This window comes from Eubalaena glacialis, chromosome 17, assembly GCF_028564815.1.
Source record: "Eubalaena glacialis isolate mEubGla1 chromosome 17, mEubGla1.1.hap2.+ XY, whole genome shotgun sequence".
Lineage (NCBI taxonomy): Eukaryota > Metazoa > Chordata > Mammalia > Artiodactyla > Balaenidae > Eubalaena > Eubalaena glacialis.
Genome location: NC_083732.1, coordinates 75687905 through 75695799, shown reverse-complemented (window position 1 = coordinate 75695799; position 7895 = coordinate 75687905). Strand labels below are relative to the sequence as shown.

The 7895-nt window shown below is 42.1% G+C and overlaps 1 non-coding gene across 1 annotated transcript; it reads left to right on the top strand.

Annotated features, from left to right (window-relative positions):
- Nucleotides 1-7061: 7061 nt before the first annotated feature.
- Nucleotides 7062-7134, top strand: TRNAG-CCC (transfer RNA glycine (anticodon CCC)). Its single transcript has one exon. It is a non-coding gene; the product is annotated as a tRNA-Gly (tRNA).
- Nucleotides 7135-7895: the final 761 nt, after the last annotated feature.

Here is a 7895-nt window from a genome sequence, read left to right as displayed (position 1 = left end):
TTTTCAACAAAAGAACTGAGACCCAGGGTTACTTGGAGACTTCCTGTGATGCTTAATGTTATATGTCAATTTGGCTGAGCTATGGTGCCCAGATATATAGCCAAACATTATTCTGGATGTTTCTGTGAGGTGCTTTTGGATGAGATTAACATTTAAATCTGTGAACTCTGAGAAAGCAGACTGACCTCCATAATGTGGGTGGGCCTTATCCAATCAGTTGAAAGTCTGATCAAGCAACAGGCTGACCTCGCCCAAGCAAGAGGGCATTCTGCAGCAGACAGCCTTTGGACTTGAACTGTATCAGTTCATCCCTAGTTTCCAGCTTACTTTGCAGATTTTGGACTTCCCAGCCTCCATAATTGCATGAGCCAATTCCTTAAAAGAAATCTCTTTCTGTATATATACACATCCTATTGGTTCTGTTTCTCTGGAGAACTCTGACTAATACACTGCCCAAGGAGAAGATTTTAGACTAGGATTCAAGTCCTGGGCCTTCATATCCAGTGTCCTTTCAACATCTAATGACCTGACTGCAAATGCCACTAAGGGCAGTTGTTAAGTAGGCAAATATCACTTGTGTGTACTGTATAGCTCCAGCAGCATGAATATTTTCCAGATCTCTCACCTCAAGGGGAAAAGGGGGATGATCAGATTTAGACAAGAGCCAAAAGGCAGGAGCAGATAACTGTTCCAGGAAATCAGGGAGCTGAGGCAGGGAGTGCTCTCCCAAAATGATGGAAGATGCCAAGATTGTACAGACAGATGGATTAAACCACAGGAAAGAGCGCTGAGGTGTAAACTGACAAGAAACAAACCAAGATGAGAGTCAAGTCCTAGGGAGACAGGGAGGGTTGTTAATGTACAGAGCCAAGAATTCAAACCACACCACTCAAAGCAGGTACAAATATAGACGCTAAGAGGGAGATTCAGTGATTCATCCAGCAAATATTTACTATGCATCTGCCATGTGTCAGGCACTGTTCTAAATATCATAGCGAGGATGAAATGGTAAGCAAAGGCAGCACTGTCCCTGCCCTCGAGGAGTCTGGAGCTTGCCTTTAGCGATTACCTGGAATAGTGATTCTCAACGAGTAAAGTAGAGGGCATCCCTTGTCATGAACTTGTTTTATGTCTTCAGGGGAACAGGGAAGAGATCAGTAGTTGTATAGTTTTTAAAAAGCACATTCCAAATGATTCTATACATTCTTGCTGGAAAACCACTGACAAAACCCATTGTTTTCATAACATAAACTACAGAAAGTAAAGCGTGGGGTATTCTTCATGCAGAAAGGGCAGTTTGAGGAATATTTGCCAAGAATATTAGTGAGCATTTGCAGCTTGCTTTTGTAAACTGGCAGGGTTGGGGTGAAGAAGCTTGTTGACTGCATCAAAGGGCCAGAATGAAACAGATACAGCCTCTTACTTCACTTACACATGCTCCACCTCCCGTGTCCCCACCTCCCACTCCATGTGCATACACATACTTCAACATATACATACACACACACATGCTATCGGAAGAGAGTCTTTTACCCATTGCTTTATTCAGCAAGACTTGACTGAGTGGCAGTGCTGGGTTCTGGGAACGTGGCCCCTGCCCACATGGAGCATACCATCCACCAGAAGAGAAAAGCAATGAGCAAATGCTTGCACTGATTAAGTGTACACTGCAAACTGCATATACAGCTAGGAAGGAAAGGTACACAGTACTGTGAGAGCACAACTGAGGGAGACCAGCCAGCCCTGTGTGTCAGGAGGAAGGTGCAATCAAATGACTTGACATTTTTAGGTAAAAGACATGTTCCTCTTTTCAGAGCAATGGAGACATCATATTATTCTTTTCCATCCTGTATTTTATCTACGTATCAGACAGGAAGGTAGCAAGAAGAGGGTGGAGGCCGTTAAACTGTGTCACAGTGACTGATAGAACTGCCACGATCTTCTGAAAATGTTGCCTGAATATCACTCACACAATAAGTGTGCCTCTCCCACAGTCCTTTAAGATTTTCATAAATCCTACTTGTAAGAAAGAGCGCTTCTAACACTACCAACACGGAGGTTATTTGCAGCCTTTTGATTTTCACCAGGTGATGTGCTGTGATTACTAATTTAGTCAAATAGCTCAGCTTCAATAAGTCATTGGCCCCAGGAGTCTGAAAAACCAGAAAACAAAAAACAAAAACATACATTCTGGTCCTTGTCCGCGACCCCAAAGCCAAATTCTTGACATTTACTGATGCTTCTTTACGAGATTTCCTTAAGGAACCAACGTGTTTGTTAATTTTTAGCCTCCTTCTTTTCAGCTAAATAAGAAGACAATTAGGCTCATCCTGTAGCTCAGAAGCATTTATTTATCAATGAGCATTTTTGACTACCTACTATGAACTAGGCTCTCAAGTTGTTGACAGGCTCGCAGAGATGCAAATAAATAAAAACAATAAACCAGGGGAAGTGTGAAAACGGAAGCAGAGACTAACCTCTTGACAGAGGAGAGGGTGAGGGATTGTTCCATGGGGAAGACGCTGTATTAGAAGCAAAGAAAGATGGAGGGGAGTTTGCCAGGCAAGAAGGCGAGAGGAGGGTAGGAAGGAGGAGGAGTGTCTCAAGCAGAGGAAACTGCTCATGTTCAAGGGCACAGACGTGAGGAACAGCCTAGCCTGTTCATAAGCAGGAAGCTGTTCAGTATATCCTGCAATCACGAGGCATGTGGGGGGAGGGGACAGGCATGGCGAGCAGTGAGAACTGTGATGGGGCCTCGTAGCTTTGACTGCCCTGTTAAGAAGTTTGGGCTTTTCCTGAAGGCAGAAGCAATCTCAGAAGAATTTTAAGCAGCAATGATGTTGCAATAGGATTTGTGTTTCAGCAATATCACCCTGGTAACCGTATGAAGGATAAACTGGGATGGAGAGATCCAAAGTAACGTGATACACCGAGAGACCACAGCAACATTGATCTGAGCTGAGAAAGGCTGTTTCATCTAGTTTTATTACTTCCAGAGCCTTTTCCTCTACCTCAGTCCCTGATCCAGGAGCATGCTTTTAGCCTGAAATTGTTGTGTTTGTTTCAAACTTCTTTCCCAATATCCAGCACTGGATATATCAAAATCGGTGAGGGATAAGAGGAAGGCATGCTTGAAAAAGCAAATATTTCAGATTCTTTGCTGTGCCTCCTCCATACCTTCAGCCCTGGAGAGTATGGTGCCTGACTGTTGGTAATCCCTGGTTTAGATTTTGAACCTGTGTTAGTCCTTCAATAGTCTCATTTAATACCATGAAAACTTGTACTTGGAGACAGATGGCATCTAATCCTCACACTCCATCTTACAGACAAAACAGAGGCCCAGCTAAGAGAAGTGACTTGGCCCAGGTTATCACATCTAGTTAGTGGCAGGGTCTAAACCATTATTGCCACAGCATAATGGCTTATCATGATCGACTGTGAGATTTTCAAAAAGTAAGGTAAATATTACCAATATTAGTGGTTATCTTGTGTTCTAAAATGTGTTCTTGAGTTGGTGAGAAATGGATTGCGATTCTGGGAAAGGAGATCAGGCATAGTCAGTCCTTACCGAGCAGTGGTGTAGTTAGCATCTACATCACCAGAATACTTGGTGGCAAGTGTCAGAAACCCAACTTTAGGTGGGTTTACCTTTAACACAAAGGGCAATTGATCGGAAACTTCATTTAAATGCATAAAGGGCTGAGCTGCAGCAGGTCTCAGGAATAATTGGAAGCCAAGCCACCCTCCATTTCTCATTTCTGCTTCTCTCTCCTGCAACAGAATCATCTTTAATCTCTCAAGCTAGCTTTATCCTTTGGCAGAGGTAAAAAATGGATGAAATATGGTGGCTGTTGACTCTCAGACCTCACCTCTTATAACTGTGCCCAAAAAGAATGACTGTTTTTCCTCCCTTGGGAAGTCAGAATACTCTGAGGAAAATTTTGATTGACCTAGCTTACGATATATTTCCCAACCCCATCAACCAACTGAGGTACTGTCACCAGAAGCCACCACAATAACCACATAGTTGTGGTGGGATCCAAGAAAAATGACCCAGGAGATAGATACTTCTACTATAAATGGTTTCACTGATGTGGTAAATACAAACAACTGTAGAACTTGATTCTCTTGCCAATATTTAAGTTTTATCATCGTAAGGATGGCAATGTTTTCTTTGTATGAATATTATCTATCATATGCTTCCCTTTACTGCTTGTGTTGATTTCTATTTAATATATGCAAAGACATTTCCCCCAATGAAATTTTAAGCTTAAAGAAAATGGTAACTTTGAGGTACATTTTTCTTATTCCCCCACAGGGCCTAGCATTCATTCACTGCATGTGGTGAGCACCTGAGCTCTGCTAGTTCCAGTGCTAGGCGTGGTTATATTGACAGGGATGAGACGAGAAGAGCTTACTGAGGAGAAGAGAGGGCGCATTAAGCGTGAAATCTGACCAATGGGAACTAATCTCTAGTCCATCAATCAGATTCCCTCTCTAGAGAACATGCAAGAAAAGGATTGGGGACTATTTTCGAATTTGCAGTAGGACACGAAGAGCAAGTGAAGGGTCCTGGGCCTGGGACTTATAGAAAATTGCAAGGCAGAGTAATGCTGCAATAGAAACAAGAGGAAGGAATGAGTCACCCTGCATGGGGATGCTGAGGAAAGCTTTGCAATACTGACACGTGGACAGATTCTTCAAGGGTGAATACAGGTTTTCCAGGTAATAAAGGCAGAGAGGCAGAAACACCAAAGGGAACTGCATATGCAAAGAGATGGCACATGGAAGCATATGGCATGTGTGCTTGGAAAGACTACTGTAATTGTAAGGAAAATAAACCTACTTAACTTATCCAAAAGGAAAAGGAAGGAAGGGAAAGAAAAAGAAAGGATAGAAGTGAAGGAGAGGGGAAAGCAATGGAGGGGAGCAGAGAAGAGGAAAAAGAGAGTTTGAAAGTGTAGAGTCTGACTCCTGGACCTCCAGGGGGCTACACACACATGGGGAGTATGGCCATTTTCTCTATCTCTAATGCGCAAGTGGCAGCTCTCCATTCACTTCTCTTTTATGTCATCTCTGCCTTTCTACATTTGTCTGCTCTTTCCTAGTTTTGCTCAAAATATCATTCCACTTACTCATCAGTTGCACATGGCTTAAAATGACCACCTACCCCCAACCCTAGACCTCTGGATCCATACAACCTTTCCCTTCTCAAAACTCTCTAGGGAAAACAAGCAAACAGCCTGTTTCATTCTGCAAAATCTTCAAAAAAAAAATCCAACTTTTTGTTGGTCACCCCATGGTCTGTTTCCCTTAGACTGAAATGCATCCTTTGTCTGTTTAGTGGAGCCCCTGAAAGAGGCCTGTCCTGGTGCCCTTTAAAGTAGAAGGGCTAATAACATGGTAGATGAGTTAAAGACAACACGTTTGGTAAATGGAGAAAAGTATGGGGCAGCCTGAGCACAGAGCACTGCTCCACTTGCCATGTTGTAGGACTAAGGAATCAAACCACAACCAAAAAACATCAGCACCAGCATCTAAAAGACAGCAATGGGACCCGTTCTCCATCCAAGCAGCAGTGTTACTATGGACAATCAAGGACAACATGACAGAATAAAAGAAGATGTCAAAATCCAAGCAGGGGTGATACCAAAGCTGGAGGAGTAAGTACCACTGAATTCAGCCAGGTTAGCAATGACAATGTGACTACAGGGTATTTAACCTGGATGATGTCTTTCTCATCTGAGGTCACACTGAATGGCATATAGCACATCAGTCATTTAATGCTTCACAACATTTTCCAGATTCGAAGTAGATATTCATTATCATAGCCTAAGTGCTACCACTGATCATTCCAATACTTTGTGATACTCTTCCAAATGACGGTGGTCATGCTCAAATCTCATCTCATGATATAAGATAGTATCCTCCCCTTCTGTGCTGTGAGCTGATGGTTTATGAGCAAACAGCCAAGAGGGTAAATCTTCCTTTAAAATGTATAGAAGCAGAAATAGGGATTTTATGTAAGAAAAATAAAGTGATCTTAAGAATATGTCCTCTTGGGAACCAGAAAGCCCATAGCAATCAGCTTGCCTGGAAGCTGCAAAACTCACCCTCCTCTCTGTCTCTCTGTTTCCTAGCATTCAAAGCTGGCAGACAGAGGAGGAGAAAAAAGGTCAGAAAATGAGCATCCTTAACTCTGGAACCTACAGAATGTTCCTCTCACCTTTGCTGGGAGCTGGATTTAAAGTAAGGCTTTACTTTGCTTTTTATTTATTTATTAATTGGGGGGCTGAAGATTTGCTTATTTTTAAGGCAGAGATGAAAACAGAACTGGGAAAGAGAAGAAAAACATGTAAGTCTCTCTTCAGTAGTTTTTCTGATGCAGGAGCTAGACAGCAGCTCTGTTAGATTGGAGGCTGTTGGCAGCACATTAACGTTTAACAAGTTTAAATGCAGTCAATATCTTTCTATTCAAGAATTAGAACCACCTCTTCCTAGCCAATTGTTTTAATTTGGGGTTCATTTTTGAGTTACTTTAGCCATGTTTAGATGATTTGAGTTATTTTGGCCAATTCTTAGATTAGAGAAAATGGACTTATGCCCTTTTACCTAAGAAGTAACAAGGGAAAGAGATCCATCATCATTAAAATCATCATCATTGTCATTGTTACAATCATCATTGCTACTGAGCTCCCACTACATGCTGGGCCCTCATGCAAGCTTCTCACGTGCATTGCCTTATAAGAGCCATAACTACTCTATAGGGGAGCACTATAACTGTCCCTATTTTGCAGGTAAGTAAATTGAGGCTCTTACAAAAGTGTAAATTACCTAAAGTCACTGAGATGTTAGGCAGGGGAATTTGGACTGAAATTCAGGCCTTTCTGATTCCAAATTGTATATTCTCAACCAGGATGCTGCACTTATTCTAAGCGATCTGAATCCTGGGGCCATTAACTTCTGAACAGAAAATCAGCTCATAGAGAAAGCACTAGGCTAAGAGACCTAAGGTCTATGTTGCAGTCCAGTTCATCAACAAATAATCATTTGGAGGGACTTCCCTGGTGGTCCAGCGGTTAAGACTCTGTGCTCCCAACGCAGGGGGCCCAGGTTCGATCCCTGGTCAGGGAACTAGATACTGCATGCCGCAACTAAAAGATCTCGCGTGCCACAACTAAGACCCGGCGCAGCCAAATAAATAAATTAATTAAATATGTTTTTAAAAATAATAAAAAAATAAATAATCGTTTGGACTTGGCAAGGTTACTTACCACCTGGGCCTCAGTTTCCCCATCTTTATCATGAGGGGGTTGAACAGGTTGATCTCAGTCCTGACATTCTGTGATGTGGTCATTTTAGGGACTACCCATCAATACTAGATTTCTTCCAAGGAAAAGAGTAAGTGGTCTCGGTTTCCTCATCAGTAAGTGAAAAGATTGAAATACTAGGTCTCTTTAAAAGGAGGTCAAAATTCTGTCTGGTTTTATAAAAATATACTACTTAGGCTAATGATCAACCTGTGTTTAATCTTCTCCCAAGTCCAGCAAGAACCGCTACTCCCACACCCCCTCAACCACAAGCAGATGCACTCACCCCCACACCAAGGTCCTGCACACTCTAAAAGCCTGACGTTGCAGAAGGATAAGCAATGCTTACTTGTATAATCACATTCTTTGCTTCGTGAAAAGATCTACTAAATGGATCCTTTAAATAGCAATCTCTTTTAGAACATTTAAAAGTAATTCAATTTACTCCTTCAGAAACACATTTACCTTACCAAGCAAGGCCCACCTCTATCTCCAACCAGAGTTTTGAATAGTTACCAGTCTAATGGAAGCAGGGACATTTTGTGCTTATAAGGGAAAAGATATGCATTCACTGAGTGAAAGTAT